The following is a 19,495-nucleotide window of genomic DNA, read 5'->3' on the forward strand; positions in this document are numbered from 1 at the left end:
AATGAAAGAAAAAAAATGATATTATTAATAACTAGTCTCATGTTCTTAATAACAATAATACTACTCATAAACATAATAATAATAATAATAATAATAATAATAATAATAATAATAATAATAATAATAATAATAATAATAATAATAATAATAATAATAATAATAATAATAATAATAAAAGTAATAAAAATGGCTATCTTTAAGAAATAAACTCCCTAAAAAAATAGAGTGCCGTCCCCGGAGCTCGAACCCGCGACCTCCCGCTAACTTAACACCCTCATGAACCGTCCCTCTGTTCTTACATATCTGTTTATTATTAGAGTTTTAATTTAATTAACCTGATACTAGTCTATTTCCTTTTCTCTCCTGCCTAATAGAACTCGTTAACCAGGCCCAACATAAATCACGGCCCAACAAACATGTGGCAGCCCAACTTATGTTTTTAATGGATTAATCGGCCAAGAGTACAGTTCATGACCCAATACAAATTGAGGTTTTCGGTTTCATTTTTTTTTAAATCATCATCGCGTCATCATCATTCATGTCTCATCATCCTCATCATACTCTACGGCAATCATCATCATCATTCGTTATCATCATAATCATATTATCATCCTCGATCGTTACCATCACCTATCGATATCATCATTATATCGATCTTTATTATTTCCTCTCGTCATCTCTTCATCACCTTCACGTTCTTACTTCACCATCATCATCTTAATATTCGTGATCATCATCTTTACCACAAGCAATCGAAGCAGTAATGTTCTTGGTGGTCGTATAGTAAACGGAAGAGAAGGAGAATTAGCACACAAGTGGGTTTCATGATTTTTACAAACAAATACAGAAGTATAGTAACTGTTCGTAACGAGGATGATGATGTTTGGGGTCTTCATTGAACAAACTAGAAACATTAACAAGTATAGCAGTCAGCTCGCGATGATTTATATATCGGTTTTGATGTATACTTTGATCACAAAACAGAAAGGTTTGATTAATAAGAGAGATAGAGGAAGGTGGTTTCATAGGTGGTTGAAAGGTGATGGTGGTATTGATGGTGGTGGTCATGTGTGGAGGAGGGTGGCTAGAGTTTAGTGAGTAAACTGGTGGTGATGATGTTCTTGGGTCACGGTTGCAGCAATAAACACCAAAAAAAAATATTGAGAGAGTGGATGAGAGAGAGAGTGTGGAAGAAGGTGGGGTGATGGTTCATGGCGATTGTATAGTGGTTGTTGTAGCCGGTTGAGGTGGTGGTGGGTGCTCGGCGATGGTGGATGGTGAACAAAATGGGGTGGTGGCCGATGCATATGGTAATCTAGGTGATAGTGGTGATGATATATCATGTAACATATATATATATATATATATATATATATATATATATATATATATATATATATATATATATATATATATATATATATAAAATCTAAATTAATAATTAATAATATTATTATTATTATAATACTCCTTTAATCATAGGATAGAAATGAAAGGAAGTCAGAGAAGAGAACATGGGAGCACAGTACAACAGCCATACTTTTGGAGTATTCTACCGACACTTTTCCTACGATGTGTTATTTCGTACTCCGTGATTAATTAGTGGCAGATAAAAGTCTTCATAAAAATTCCTAATTTTTAAATTAAATGTTTTTATTTATTTAGGTCATTATGGTATAAAATTTAGTCATTAATTTAATAAATAAAAAGTACATCAACTGTCCCTCTCATTTATGAGTAAAATATAAAAAGTGTTAAAATTAAATAATTAGATCCTAAATATACTTTTAGTAAGACTATAACTTATATAACTCATTTTCGGATCATCGTTTATTTTAAAATCATATAAGTTTGAATTAAACTCGCTTAATATCAATTGGGACATCAAACTAGTATTACAATCATTAAATATTTATTTTCAACATACTTTATTTATATATATATAGATATATTTTAAATAATAATTATTATAATACTCTATTTTTATTTTATTAAATTTTAATAACAACAACATATAATAGTTCAAATTATATTTCGAATTATTATTTATATATACATACACACATATCTATTTACAATTAATTGTTCGTGAATCGTCGAGAGCAGTCGAAGGTCAATTGAATATATGAACATCGTTTCAATGTTTTCTAGACTCAGCATTACATACTTTGCTTATCGTATCGAAATCATATAAAGATTAAGTTTAAATTTGGTCGGAAATTCCCGGGTCATCACAGTACCTACCCGTTAAAGAAATTTCGTCCCGAAATTTGAGTGAGGTCGTCGTGGCTAACAATAAATATTTTTCCTGACGAATATGAGCTGATAAATAGATTTTTATCATTATTGAATAATACAGATAAAATAATTCGTTTATTCGAAGAGCACGATTGAAGCTTTCACAAAAGAGTGAAATGAGTAAAGTCAAGTTTATCTTAACTTTCTATGTAGTTCCGTTTGAATTTCGGAATTCCAGGGATTTAAAGAAAATCTTTGAAATCTGAATAAGATCTGATTTCCTCGGGATTAAGGAAATTAAAATCTCTTTAATTTAATGCGATCATCTGTCTCTATTGCTTTGTCTGGTATCTCCACTTATAAATGAACTTCTTCCGTTCCATTATTTTCACCACTCCTATATTAAATTCCCAGATTCAAAAGATTGTGAAAATGCTTAATCCAGTCCTAATCCTTGATATTTTTCTAATTATCATTTCTGTCATCCTTCTTTTCAATCTTCCACCAGAAGAATCTGTTTACTTCTACTATTACCTTGGGGTGATACTATTCTTAATTATATCATGTCTTTATATTGCTATCCGTATTAATATCCATGGTTCGTAACTTCTGTGTTGTTATTGGGCTTTTATATTTTCTCTTATATTTTGGATCTCTTTGCCTTTTTATTATCCTCTCGACCTCTAGTAAAGCGAGCAATGGTCCAGAATTCGTAAGTACGGATTTTCAAATAAACTTAATGTTCTAACCAAGAAAGAACGAAATCGTACGATTTGATTTGTCAAATTACCTGAGTCACTGAGAATAGAACTATCAAGAACATACTTTCTTGATATGTTCAGAAGTTAAGCATAATGAAAGAGTTATGTAACATGGCACGTGATGACGTTATGGTCTGTGAATCATCACGTCCCATAAGAAACTCAGCATGACTTACTGTAATATAATCACGTTGATTAAGTGTCATTATATTATACTAACTCATGCATCAATTTCCAATACTACTCCAGAAGTCATTCATAATTTAAACTCGAATTTTTAAAAAAAATTAGAAACTAAAATGGTTTCCTTTATGATGTAATACAGATAGCACAGGGAGATAACTAATTTCGGACAAGAAGAGTTATGAAAATATCCTCAGAAATATCGAAGATATTTATGATGATATTTTGGGATTTCTAAGTTCGATGGTTGATGAAGAAAGATTTTACGCAAGATTTTAACGTGAGTATGGAGCAAGATATTCGTTGAAGGTTTCATCAGATCCAGAATTACCTAGATTCTTTGAATATATGGTATGGTCCTGGTATTTAGCCTTGGTCTCCTTCATGGTTTGCTCAATCTGTTTTTCAGTACTAAATTTTCTATCGAGCGTTCCCAACACTCTCTTCTTTATCATCAAACTTTTGACCGTTTAGACCATCTACAATTTTTCTGTTTCCTCTGCATTTAATGCTACGATATCTGAATCATTGGTTATCATTCCGAAGTGGTTTCAAGAGAATTGTGTTTTTAGATGATTAAACGCTGATGGTAACATGGTGGAATATGAAAGGTTCCCCGGTAACAATAAAAGAGCACTCATATATATCAAAGTTATAGTAAGGTTGTTTTGAACGGAAAGTCGAAGTTGACTTGCTGAAGCTGTGACAAAATTTGCTACTTTGAAAGGGATTACTAAGTTATTTTGGGTAATAATAACACTAAGGAATTAGCATAGCTACGCGTTAAACGTTTACTCAGTTGCCGAAAGTTTCTCAGGTGCATAACTATATGTATCAATCTTTTCTTCCGTAGACGAAGTGCGGTTGGTTGATTCTTTCGATTGAGGTGTTTTCAAGAATCATGAAAGATTTGAATGCAGATTGTAATCGTCAAAATACAAATGAGGTTTAAGATGAAATCAAGTGGCAAACTTGAAGAAATGTTTAGTTTCATATGTTATAAACAATATTTTTAATTCATTTAAATTGTCCAATGTCGGCAGTCCATAGTTGATAGTCCACAATTAGCAGTTCAATAATTTAATATATAATATTCGAATTAATTAATATGTATCATGACCAGTGTACATGTCTCAGACTCGATCACAACTCAAACTATATATATTATTGTAAAATCAACCTCAACCCTGCATAGCTAACTCCCGCATTACTGCATATAGAGTGTCTATGGTTATTCCAAATAATATATATAGATGCGTCGATATGATATGTCAAAACCTTGTATACGTGTCCCGATATTTAAAGTGCGTAAAATAAATACAGAAATTAAATGACGATAAATAAAATGCGTAAAGTAAATAACAGAAATTAAATGACGATAAATAAAATTGCGAGAATTAAAATTGTGATAATTAAATTGCGATAAATAAAATGTAATACTGAATTAACAGTTAGCTAGGAACAGTTAGCTAGGATTTCGTTAGATTGGTTTCTTAACAAATTTTTTTTTTCATAGTTAATTTGTTTGTTTCTAACAAATTTTATTTTGTCAAATGTTTTTTTCATTATGCCACTTGTTGGATTCTGATAGGTCAAAATCCAAATATGAAATGGAATGAAAATGATTATTCTGTGGTGAACGGATTCGTATATTTGTGGATGTAAGTAAGATAGTAAATGACTGTTGGATCAGATTCGAAGAACGTACAATGTAACTTATTAATGTGAAATCTAAATATTCCTCGGGTATTACCTACCCGTTAAAATATTTTCACCATTAATAGTTTGTACAAAAGAATTTTTAATTACAATCTTTATGAAAACACATATACATATATATTTTCTTCAGATGTAATCATGGATTTAATGAGTCAATATGATATTAAACTCATTTGATTTACCGTTAGAATAAGACTATATAATCTCTAAAACATTAGAGATTTCATAATTGTTATGTCGAACGAAGATAAATGATGTAGAACGTCATGTAGAACGATGATTATACTCGAGGTACAAAATGAGATGTCGAAGCTGGTGATGCGGATGTTGTTGTTGGTGGTACTAGTGCTGTTGGTGGTGAGGCTGGTGATGTTACTGGTGTTGGTGATACTGCTGGTGCTTGCAAATTGTGTACCGTGCTCTCTAAAGTTAATACTCGAGCTCGGAGTTCTCTAACTTCTTCTACTAACCCTGGTTGGTTATCAATGTGAGGTAAAGGTTAGATATCTTCTCTAGTTCCGTTAATGGTAGCCTCAAGACCAAAAATTCTTGCAAAAAGGGTATAAACGGTGTTGCGAACGGGTTCGCCGGTGAGCGGGTCGAGTACTCCAGGGTAAGGTGGTAGATTCGATTCATGATATGGAGTACCTTCTTCCCTTCTCCATAGGGTGAGTATGTCGCAAACCCACCCCCATTTTCTCCGGTAATCACGATAGTTGATTGATTGATGTGCTCCTGTCACGCTGTCTTCGGAGTCAGAGGAGCTTGGTCGATTCGTAGAGGCCATCTTACGCGATCTCAGGAAAGATTTTTGATATGAAGAGTTTAGTGACAGTAATTGATAGTTGGATGGTATTCTCAATGCATAATTTACATAGATATATATAGTACCAGGATCCCTTAAATTAAGGAGAAATTTACGAGAGATATCAGGCAAGGTCTACAGTAACAGATACGCTAAGATATGAATTGTCAGATACGCTAAGATATGAATTTTGTCTATACACTATTCATGCAGTCAATGCAGTAAAACGTGTCTAGACTAAGAATAATGAGCATGTAATTTCCTAAGGATGATAAGCAGATGATTTCCGACAAAAATGATAAGCAAAAATTTTGACATGCAGACACGGTCGAAGTCCAGACTCACTAATGCATCTTAACGACTATCATTTAGACACACTAATGCAAGACTCGGTTCACTAAGACCACCGCTCTGACACCAACTGTAACGACCCGTCCTAATCCATCCGGACGAAGTCAATATCAATCATAAACGATTCACAACAGTTGATTACATCGCGAGGTACTTGACCTCTATATGATACATTTTACAAACATTGCATTCGTTTTTGAAAAGACAATCGTGCATTACATCGAAAGTTGACAGGCATGCATACCATTTCATAATATATCCAACTATAATTGACTTAATAATAATCTTGATGAACTCGACGACTCGAATGCAACGTCTTTTGAAATATGTCATGAATGACTCCAAGTAATATCTATAAAATGAGCAAATGCACAGCGGAAGATTTCTTCGTACCTGAGAATAAACATGCTTTCAAGTGTCAACCAAAAGGTTGGTGAGTTCATTAATTTATCATAAATAATCATTTCATAATTTTAATAGACTACAAGATTTCATATTTCCATTTCTCATAAACATACGTCCCATGCATAGAGATAAAAATATCATTCATATGGATTGAACACCTGGTAACCGACATTCACAATATACATATAAGAATATCCCCATCATTCCGGGATCCTCCTTCGGACATGATATAAATTTCGAAGTACTAAAGCATCCGGTACTTTGGATGGGGCTTGTTGGGCTCGATAGATCTATCTTTAGGATTCGCGTCAATTAGGGTGTCTGTTCCCTAATTCTTAGATTATCAGACTAAAAAGGGGCATATTCGGTTTAATAATTCAACCATAGAATGTAGTTTCGATTACTTGTGTCTATTTCGTAAAACAGTTATAAAAGCAGCGCATGTATTCTCAATCCCAAAAATATATATTGCAAAAGCATTTAAAAAGGGAGTAATGAAACTCACAGTAATGTATTTTGTAGAAAAATACATATGACGACATTGAACAATGCAGGGTTGGCCTCGGATTCACGAACCTATATCATTTGTATATATATTAAAACATATAATGGAAATCTCATAATTCCATTTATTAATTATAAAATATTTATGTGTTTGTAGTTATATAAATTTTATATTAAATTTTATTTAAAACATATACTTTATTTGTATGTATTATATATTAAATTATAGGTTATATATGCCTATTTTGTATATTTACATTTAAAATAATTAATATTTATTCATTTAGCTATATTATTATATCTACATATAAATATACTTTTAGTATTATATTAAAAAAAATGATAATTTATTATATGTACAATATATGTATCTGTTAAAATGATAGTTTTAGTAGTAATGATATTATATAAAAAATAATAATTTTAGTTCCAATACTAATGTTAATGATAACAATACTTTTATCAATCATTTTAATATTAACAATAATAATTTTTATAGTAGTAATAATAATAGTAATACTTATTTGATAATAATCATAAAAATATTCATTTACTACTAATGAAAATAATGATAATAAATTTAATAACAATAATACTAATGAAAGAAAAAAAATGATATTATTAATAACTAGTCTCATGTTCTTAATAACAATAATACTACTCACAAACATAATAATAATAATAATAATAATAATAATAATAATAAAAGTAATAAAAATGGCTACCTTTAAGAAATAAACTCCCTAAAAAAAATAGACTGCCGTCCCCGGAGCTCGAACCCGCGACCTCCCGCTAACTTAACACCCTCATGAACCGACCCTCTGTTCTTACATATCTGTTTATTATTAGAGTTTTAATTTAATTAACCTGATACTAGTCTATTTCCTTTTCTCTCCTACCTAATAGAACTCGTTAACCAGGCCCAACAAACATGTAGCAGCCCAACTTATGTTTTTAATGGATTAATCGGCCAAGAGTATAGTTCATGACCCAATACAAATTGAGGTTTTCGGTTTCTTTTTTTTTTAAATCATCATCGCGTCATCATCATTCATGTCTCATCATCCTCATCATACTCTACGGCAATCATCATCATCATTCGTTATCATCATAATCATATTATCATCCTCGATCGTTACCATCACATATCGATATCATCATTATATCGATCTTTATTATTTCCTCTCGTCATCTCTTCATCACCTTCACGTTCTTACTTCACCATCATCATCTTAATATTCGTGATCATCATCTTTACCGCAAGCAATCGAAGCAGTAATGTTCTTGGTGGTCGTATAGTAAACGGAAGATAAGGAGAATTAGCACACAAGTGGGTTTCGTGATTTTTACAAACAAATACAGAAGTATAGTAACTGTACGTAACGAGGATGATGATGTTTGGGGTCTTCATTGAACAAACTAGAAACATTAACAAGTATAGCAGTCAGCTCGCGACGATTTATATATCGATTTTGATGTATACTTTGATCACAAAACAGAAAGGTTTGATTAATAAGAGAGATAGAGGAAGGTGGTTTCATAGGTGGTCGAAAGGTGATGATGGTATTCGGTGATGGTGGTGGTCATGTGTGGAGGAGGGTGGCTAGAGTTTAGTGAGTAAACTGGTGGTGATGATGTTCTTGGGTCACGGTTGTAGCAATAAACACCAAAAAAAAAAATATAGAGAGAGTGGATGAGAAAGAGAGTGGAAGAAGGTGGGGTGATGGTTCATGGCGATTGTATAGTGGTTGTTGTAGCCGGTTGAGGTGGTGGTGGGTGCTCAGCGATGGTGGATGGTGAACAAAATGGAGTGGTGGCCGATGCATATGGTAATCTAGGTGATAGTGGTGATGATATATCATGTAACATATAAATATATATATATATATATATATATATATATATATATATATATATATATATATATATATATATATATATATATATATATATATATATATATATATATATATATATATATATATATATATATCTATATATATAAAAAATCTAAATTAATAATTAATAATATTATTATTATTATAATACTCCTTTAATCATAGGATAGAAATGAAAGGAAGTCAGAGAAGAGAACATGGGAGCACAGTACAACAGCCATACTTTTGGAGTATTCTACCGACACTTTTCCTACGATGTGTTATTTCGTACTCCGTGATTAATTAGTGGCGGATAAAAGTCTTCAGAAAAATCCCTAATTTTTAAATTAAATGTTTTTATTTATTTAGGTCATTATGGTATAAAATTTAGTCATTAATTTAATAAATAAAAAGTACATCAACTGTCCCTCTCATTTATGAGTAAAATATAAAAAGTGTTAAAATTAAATAATTAGATCCTAAATATACTTTTAGTAAGACTATAACTTATATAACTCATTTTCGGATCACCGTTTATTTTAAAATCATATAAGTTTGAATTAAACTCGCTTAATATCAATTGGGACATCAAACGAGTATTACAATCATTAAATATTTATTTTCAACATACTTTATTTATATATATAGATATATTTTAAATAATAATTATTATAATACTCTATTTTTATTTTATTAAATTTTAATAACAACAACATATAATAGTTCAAATTATATTTCGAATTATTATTTATATATACATACACACATATCTATTTACAATTAATTGTTCGTGAATCGTCGAGAGCAGTCGAAGGTCAATTGAATATATGAACATCGTTTCAATGTTTTCTAGACTCAGCATTACATACTTTGCTTATCGTATCGAAATCATATAAAGATTAAGTTTAAATTTGGTCGGAAATTCCCGGGTCATCACAGTACCTACCCGTTAAAGAAATTTCGTCCCGAAATTTGAGTGAGGTCGTCATGGCTAACAATAAATATTTTTCCTGACGAATATGAGCTGATAAATAGAGTTTTATCATTATTGAATAATACAGATAAAATAATTCAATTATTCGAAGAGCACGAATGAAGCTTTCACAAAAGAGTGAAATGAGTAAAGTCAAGTTTATCTTAACTTTCGATGTAGTACCGTTTAAATTTCGGAATTCCAGGGATTTAAAGAAAATCTTTAAAATCTGAATAAGATCTGATTTCCTCGGGATTAAGGAAATTAAAATCTCTTTAATTTAATGCGATCATCTGTCTCGATTGCTTTGTCTGGTATCTCCACTTATAAATGAACTTCTTGTGTTCCATTATTTTCACCACTCCTATACTAAATTCCCAGATTCAAAAGATTGTGAAAATGCTTAATCCAGTCCTAATCCTTGATATTTTTCTAATTATCATTTCTGTCATCCTTCTTTTCAATCTTCCACCAGAAGAATCTGTTTACTTCTACTATTACCTTGGGGTGATACTATTCTTAATTATACCATGTCTTTATATTGCTATCCGTATTAATATCCATGGTTCGTAACTTCTATGTTGTTATTGGGCTTTATATTTTCTCTTATATTTTGGATTTCTTTGCCTTTTTATTATCCTCTCGACCTCTAGTGAAGCGAGCAACGGTCCAGAATTCGTAAGTATGGATTTTCGAATAAACTTAATGTTCTAACCAAGAAAGAACGAAATCGTACGATTTGATTTGTCAAATTACCTGAGTCACTGAGAATAGAACTATCAAGAACATACTTTCTTGATATGTTCAGAAGTTAAGCAGAATGAAAGAGTTATGTAACATGGCACGTGATGACGTTATGGTCTGTGAATCATTACGTCCCATAAGAAACTCAGCATGACTTATTGTAATATAGTCACGTTGATCAAGTGTCATTATATTATACTAACTCATGCATCAATTTCCAACACTACTCCAGAAGTCATTCATAATTTAAACTCGAATTTTTAAAAAAAATTAGAAACTAAAATGGTTTCCTTTATGATGTAATACAGATAGCACAGGGAGATAACTAATTTCGGACAAGAAGAGTTATGAAGATATCCTCAGAAATATCGAAGATATTTATGATGATATTTTGGGATTTCTAAGTTCGATGGTTGATGAAGAAAGATTTTACGCAAGATTTTAACGTGAGTATGGAGCAAGATATTCGTTGAAGGTTTCATCGGATCCAGAATTACCTAGATTCTTTGAATATATGGTATGGTCCTGGTATTTGGCCTTGGTCTCCTTCATGGTTTGCTTAATCTATTTTTCAGTACTAAATTTTCTATCGAGCATTCCCAACACTCTCTTCTTTATCATCAAACTTTTGACCGTTTAGACCATCTACAATTTTTCTGTTTCCTCTGCATTTAATGCTACGATATCTGAATCATCGGTTATCATTCTGAAGTGGTTTCAAGAGAATTTTGTTTTTAGATGATTAAACGCTGATGGTAACATGGTGGAATGTGAAAGGTTCCCCGGTAACAATAAAAGAGCACGCATATATATCAAAGTTATAGTAAGGTTGTTTCGAACGGAAAGTCGAAGTTGACTTGCTGAAGCTGTGACAAAATTTGCTACTTTGAAAGGGATTACTAAGTGATTTTGGGTAATAATAACACTAAGGAATTAGCACAGCTACGCGTTAAACGTTTACTCAGTTGCCGAAAGTTTCTCAGGTGCATAACTATATGTATCAATCTTTTCTTCCGTAGACGAAGTGCGGTTGGTTGATTCTTTCGATTGAGGTGTTTTCAAGAATCATGAAAGATTTGAATGCAGATTGTAATCGTCAAAATAAAAATGAGGTTTAAGATGAAATCAAGTGGCAAACTTGAAGAAATGTTTAGTTTCATATGTTATAAACAATATTTTTAATTCATTTTAATTGTCCAATGTCGGCAGTCCATAGTTGATAGTCCACAATTAGCAGTTCAATAATTTAATATATAATATTCGAATTAATTAATATGTATCATGACCAGTGTACATGTCTCAGACTCGATCACAACTCAAACTATATATATTATTGTAAAATCATCCTCAACTCTGTATAGCTAACTCCCGCATTACTGCATATAGAGTGTCTATGGTTATTCCAAATAATATATATAGATGCGTCGATATGATATGTCAAAACCTTGTATACGTGTCCCGATATTTAAAGTGCGTAAAATAAATACAGAAATTAAATAACGATAAATAAAATGCGTAAAGTAAATAAAATAAATTAAATGACGATAAATAAAATTGCGAGAATTAAAATTGCGATAATTAAATTGCGATAAATAAAATGTAATACTGAATTAACAGTTAGCTAGGAACAGTTAGCTAGGATTTCGTTAGATTGGTTTCTTAACAAAATTTTTTTTCATAGTTAATTTGTTTGTTTCTAACAAATTTTATTTTGTCAAATGTTTTCTTCATTATGCCACTTGTTGGATTCTGATAGGTCAAAATCCAAATATGAAATTGAATGAAAATGATTATTCTGTGGTGAACGGATTTGTATATTTGTGGATGTAAGTAAGATAGTAAATGACTGTTGGATCAGATTCGAAGAACGTACAATGTAACTTATTAATGTGAAATCTAAATATTCCTCTGGTATTACCTACCCTTTAAAATATTTTCACCATTAATAGTTTATACAAAAGAATTTTTAATTACAATCTTTATGAAAACACATATACATATATATTTTCTTCAGATGTAATCATGGATTTTATGAGTCAATATGATATTAAACTCATTTGATTTACCATTAGAATAAGAATATATAATCTCTAAAACATTAGAGATTTCATAATTGTTATGTCGAACGAAGATAAATGATGTAGAACATCATGTAGAACGATGATTATACTCGAGGTACAAAATAAGATGTCGAAGCTGGTGATGCGGATGTTGTTGTTGTTGGTGGTACTAGTGCTGTTGGTGGTGAGGCTGGTGATGTTACTGGTGTTGGTGATACTGCTGGTGCTTGCAAATTGTGTACCGTGCTCTCTAAAGTTAATACTCGAGCTCGGAGTTCTCTAACTTCTTCTACTAACCCTGGTTGGTTATCAATGTGAGGTAAAGGTTAGATATCTTCTCTAGTTCCGTTAATAGTAGCCTCAAGACGAAAAATTCTTGCAAAAAGGGTATAAACGGTGTTGCGAACGGGTTCGCCAGTGAGCGGGTCGAGTACTCCAAGGTTAGGTGGTAGATTCGATTCATGATATGGAGTACCTTCTTCCCTTCTCCATAGGGTGAGTATGTCGCAAACCCACCCCCATTTTCTCTAGTAATCACGATAGTTGATTGATTGATGTGCTCCTGTCACACTGTCTTCGGAGTCAGAGGAGCTTGGTCGATTCGTAGAGGCCATCTTACGCGATCTCAGGAAAGATTTTTTATATAAAGAGTTTAGTAACAGTAATTGATAGTTGGATGGTATTCTCAATGAATAATTTACATAGATATATATAGTACCAGGATCCCTTAAATTAAGGAGAAATTTACGAGAGATATCAGGCAAGGTCTACAGTAATAGATACGCTAAGATATGAATTGTCAGATACGCTAAGATATGAATTTTGTCTATACACTATTCATGCAGTCAATGCAGTAAAACGTGTCTAGTCTAAGAATAATGAGCATGTAATTTTCTAAGGATGATACGCAGATGATTTCTGACAAAAATGATAAGCAAAAATTTTGACATGCAGACACGGTCGAAGTCCAGACTCACTAATGCATCTTAACGACTATCAGTTAGACACAATAATGCAAGACCCGGTTCACTAAGACCACCGCTCTGACACTAACTGTAATGACCCGTCCTAATCTATCCGGACGAAGTCCATATCAATCATAAACGATTCACAACAGTTGATTACATCACGAGGTACTTGACCTCTATATGATACATTTTACAAACATTGCATTCGTTTTTGAAAAGACAATCGTTCATTACATCGAAAGTTGACAGGCATGCATACCATTTCATAATATATCCAACTATAATTGACTTAATAATAATCTTGATGAACTCGACGACTCGAATGCAACGTCTTTTGAAATATGTCATGAATGACTCCAAGTAATATCTATAAAATGAGCAAATGCACAGCAGAAGATTTCTTCGTACCTGAGAATAAACATGCTTTCAAGTGTCAACCAAAAGGTTGGTGAGTTCATTAATTTATCATAAATAATCATTTCATAATTTTAATAGACCACAAGATTTCATATTTCCATTTCTCATAAACATACGTCCCATGCATAGAGATAAAAATATCATTCATATGGATTGAACACCTGGTAACTGACATTCACAATATACATATAAGAATATCCCCATCATTCCGGGATCCTCCTTCGGACATGATATAAATTTTGAAGTACTAAAGCATCCGGTACTTTGGATGGGGCTTGTTGGGCTCGATAGATCTATCTTTAGGATTCGCGTCAATTAGGGTGTCTGTTCCCTAATTCTTAGATTACCAGACTAAAAAGGGGCATATTCGGTTTAATAATTCAACCATAGAATGTAGTTTCGATTATTTGTGTCTATTTCGTAAAACAGTTATAAAAGCAGCGCATGTATTCTAAGTCCCAAAAATATATATTGCAAAAGCATTTAAAAAGGGAGTAATGAAACTCACAGTAATGTATTTTGTAGAAAAAATACATATGACAACATTGAACAATGCATGGTTGGCATCGGATTCACGAACTTATATCATTTGTATATATATTAAAACATATAATGGAAATCTCATAATTTCATTTATTAATTATAAAATATTTATGTGTTTGTAGTTATATAAATTTTATATTAAATTTTATTTAAAACATATACTTTATTTGTCTGTATTATATATTAAATTATAGATTATATATGCCTATTTTGTATATTTACATTTAAAATAATTAATATTTATTCATTTATCTATATTATTATATCTACATATAAATATACTTTTAGTATTATATTAAAAAATGATAATTTATTATATGTACAATATATGTATCTGTTAAAATGATAGTTTTAGTAGTAATGATATTATATAAAAAATAATAATTTTAGTTCCAATACTAATGTTAATGATAACAATACTTTTATCAATCATTTTAATATTAACAATAATAATTTTCATAGTAGTAATAATAATAGTAATACTTATTTGATAATAATCATAAAAATATTCATTTACTACTAATGAAAATAATGATAATAAATTTAATAACAATAATACTAATGAAAGAAAAAAAATGATATTATTAATAACTAGTCTCATGTTCTTAATAACAATAATACTACTCATAAACATAATAATAATAATAATAATAATAATAATAATAATAATAATAATAATAATAATAATAATAATAATAATAATAATAATAATAATAATAATAATAATAATAAAAGTAATAAAAATTGTTACCTTTAAGAAATAAACTCCCTAAAAAAATAGACTGCCGTCCCCGGAGCACGAACCCGCGACCTCCCGCTAACTTAACAACCTCATGAACCGTCCCTCTGTTCTTACATATCTGTTTATTATTAGAGTTTTAATTTAATTAACCTGATACTAGTCTATTTCCTTTTCTCTCCTACCTAATAGAACTCGTTAACCAGGCCCAACATAAATCACGGCCCAACAAACATGTGGCAGCCCAACTTATGTTTTTAATGGATTAATCGGCCAAGAGTACAGTTCATGACCCAATACAAATTGAGGTTTTCGGTTTCTTTTTTTTTAAATCATCATCGCGTCATCATCATTCATGTCTCATCATCCTCATCATACTCTACGGCAATCATCATCATCATTCGTTATCATCATAATCATATTATCATCCTCGATCGTTACCATCACCTATCGATATCATCATTATATCGATCTTTATTATTTCCTCTCGTCATCTCTTCATCACCTTCACGTTCTTACTTCACCATCATCATTTTAATATTCGTGATCATCATCTTTACCACAAGCAATCGAAGCAGTAATGTTCTTGGTGGTCGTATAGTAAACGGAAGATAAGGAGAATTAGCACACAAGTGGGTTTCGTGATTTTTACAAACAAATACAGAAGTATAGTAACTGTACGTAACAAGGATGATGATGTTTGGGGTCTTCATTGAACAAACTAGAAACATTAACAAGTATAGCAGTCAGCCCGCGACGATTTATATATCGGTTTTGATGTATACTTTGATCACAAAACAGAAAGGTTTGATTAATAAGAGAGATAGAGGAAGGTGGTTTCATAGGTGGTCGAAAGGTGATGGTGGTATTCGGTGATGGTGGTGGTCATGTGTGGAGGAGGGTGGCTAGAGTTTAGTGAGTAAACTGGTGGTGATGATGTTCTTGGGTCACGGTTGCAGCAATAAATACCAAAAAAAAATATAGAGAGAGTGGATGAGAGAGAGGGTGTGGAAGAAGGTGGGGTGATGGTTCATGGCGATTGTATAGTGGTTGTTGTAGCCGGTTGAGGTGGTGGTGGGTGCTCGGCGATGGTGGATGATGAACAAAATGGGGTGGTGGCCGATGCATATGGTAATCTAGGTGATAGTGGTGATGATATATCATGTAACATATATATATATATATATATATATATATATATATATATATATATATATATATATATATATATATATATATATATATATATATATATATATATATATATATAAAATCTAAATTAATAATTAATAATAATATTATTATTATAATACTCCTTTAATCATAGGATAGAAATGAAAGGAAGTCAAAGAAGAGAACATGGGAGCACAGTACAGCAGCCATACTTTTGGAGTATTCTACCGACACTTTTCCTACGATGTGTTATTTCGTACTCCGTGATTAATTATTGGCGGATAAAAGTCTTCAGAAAAATCCCTAATTTTTAAATTAAATGTTTTTATTTATTTAGGTCATTATGGTATAAAATTTAGTCATTAATTTAATAAATAAAAAGTACATCAACTGTCCCTCTCATTTATGAGTAAAATATAAAAAGTGTTAAAATTAAATAATTAGATCCTAAATATACTTTTAGTAAGACTATAACTTATATAACTCATTTTCGGATCACCGTTTATTTTAAAATCATATAAGTTTGAATTAAACTCGCTTAATATCAATTGAGACATCAAACGAGTATTACAATCATTAAATATTTATTTTCAACATACTTTATTTATATATATAGATATATTTTAAATAATAATTATTATAATACTCTATTTTTATTTTATTAAATTTTAATAACAATAACATATAATAGTTCAAATTATATTTCGAATTATTATTTATATATACATACACACATATCTATTTACAATTAATTGTTCGTGAATCGTCGAGAGCAGTCGAAGGTCAATTGAATATATGAACATCGTTTCAATGTTTTCTAGACTCAGCATTACATACTTTGCTTATCGTATCGAAATCATATAAAGATTAAGTTTAAATTTGGTTTGAAATTCCCGGGTTATCACAGACACGAGTACTATATATGTGTACTGAGTTTGTTCACAAAGCCTCTAGCTTGAATACTTTTAATACCATCGGTGTAAGCACGATTTAGATGGACGGATCCGTTAGGTTGACAACCTCACCCGCTATAAAAACTGTGGTACATTTATTTTGAACATTAGATACGCTCGAACAAGTGTAAAACATTTTAGGAGGTAAAGGCGGGTATAGTGGCTTCTATACTCGGGTCATTGCTAGTATTCAGGTGCTCAGATTAGGCAAACGTTAAAATCTCGTGGTCAAGGAAACTAAATTATTTTTCTGATAACTGTTTTTCAGATACTATATAACGTTATTTAAAAATGTGGTTTACGAACAAATGAGATAAAACTTGTCATGGTTTTGTCTACAAATGATTGAAACTTGACATGGTAGTGTCAACAAACTTTTGAAACGGGACACGGAGTTGTCTACAAACTTTTAACATTAAACCTTGGTGGTCCTCCACTAATAAACATTTTCAGAATATTATTTTTTAAACATACTGTGTTGTTTACCTAAAACCTGTAGATTCACTCAACATTATTGTTGATCCATTTTGCGTGTTTTATTCTCAGGTATTAATTGCTTCCGCTGTAGAATATTGCCGTTACGTAGAAGTCAAGACAAGCATTGGGACCAGAGTTAATATTCCGTTAAAGGAATTTTCGACGGGGTGTTAAAGTTGGTATCAGAGCTTTGGCTATAGGGAACTAGGATACATTAGTGTGTCTAACCGTAGGACACATTAGTGAAGTCTAGTCTATAGCCGTGTGTCTTGGATGACTTTTATGCATCATACTTGCACTGTTTGTGACACCATGCGACATATAGGGCTACACATTACATCACGTACATATACACCCTATACCCATATGATATGGACTTGAACTAAACGCTATACTACGAATCACATACGTACCCGCGACGTGGGGTTTAACTAAATTAAGTTGACTACGCCATCTTGAACTTATGGAGTGATGTCGAATGGAAATGTGAGATAGCGTAATGTAATGACCGGGATTACATTACGGTAACTCATATGGAAGTTCCGACATCGAAAAATAAGGAATTAGGGCCGAGTCAAGTAGGTTACTTGGATAATCAACGTTTATTATATGTACAATATATGTATCTGTTAAAATGATAGTTTTAGTAGTAATGATATTATATAAAAAATAATAATTTTAGTTCCAATACTAATGTTAATGATAACAATACTTTTATCAATCATTTTAATATTAACAATAATAATTTTTATAGTAGTAATAATAATAGTAATACTTATTTGATAATAATCATAAAAATATTCATTTACTACTAATGAAAATAATGATAATAAATTTAATAACAATAATACTAATGAAAGAAAAAAAATGATATTATTAATAACTAGTCTCATGTTCTTAATAACAATAATACTACTCATAAACATAATAATAATAATAATAATAATAATAATAATAATAATAATAATAATAATAATAATAATAATAATAATAATAATAAGAATAATAATAATAATAATAATAATAATAAAAGTAATAAAAATGGTTACCTTTAAGAAATAAACTCCCTAAAAAAAATAGACTGCCGTCCCCGGAGCTCGAACCCGCGACCTCCCGCTAACTTAACAACCTCATGAACCGTCCCTCTGTTCTTACATATCTATTTATTATTAGAGTTTTAATTTAATTAACCTGATACTAGTCTATTTCCTTTTCTCTCCTACCTAATAGAACTCGTTAACCAGGCCCAACATAAATCACGGCCCAACAAACATGTGGCAGCCCAACTTATGTTTTTAATGGATTAATCGGCCAAGAGTACTGTTCATGACCCAATACAAATTGAGGTTTTCGGTTTCTTTTTTTTAAATCATCATCGCGTCATCATCATTCATGTCTCATTATCCTCATCATACTCTACGGCAATCATCATCATCATTCGTTATCATCATAATCATATTATCATCCTCGATCGTTACCATCACCTATCGATATCATCATTATATCGATCTTTATTATTTACTCTCGTCATCTCTTCATCACCTTCACGTTCTTACTTCACCATCATCATCTTAATATTCGTGATCATCATCTTTACCACAAGAA

Source organism: Rutidosis leptorrhynchoides, chromosome 6, assembly GCF_046630445.1.
Source record: "Rutidosis leptorrhynchoides isolate AG116_Rl617_1_P2 chromosome 6, CSIRO_AGI_Rlap_v1, whole genome shotgun sequence".
Taxonomy (NCBI): Eukaryota; Viridiplantae; Streptophyta; class Magnoliopsida; order Asterales; family Asteraceae; genus Rutidosis; species Rutidosis leptorrhynchoides.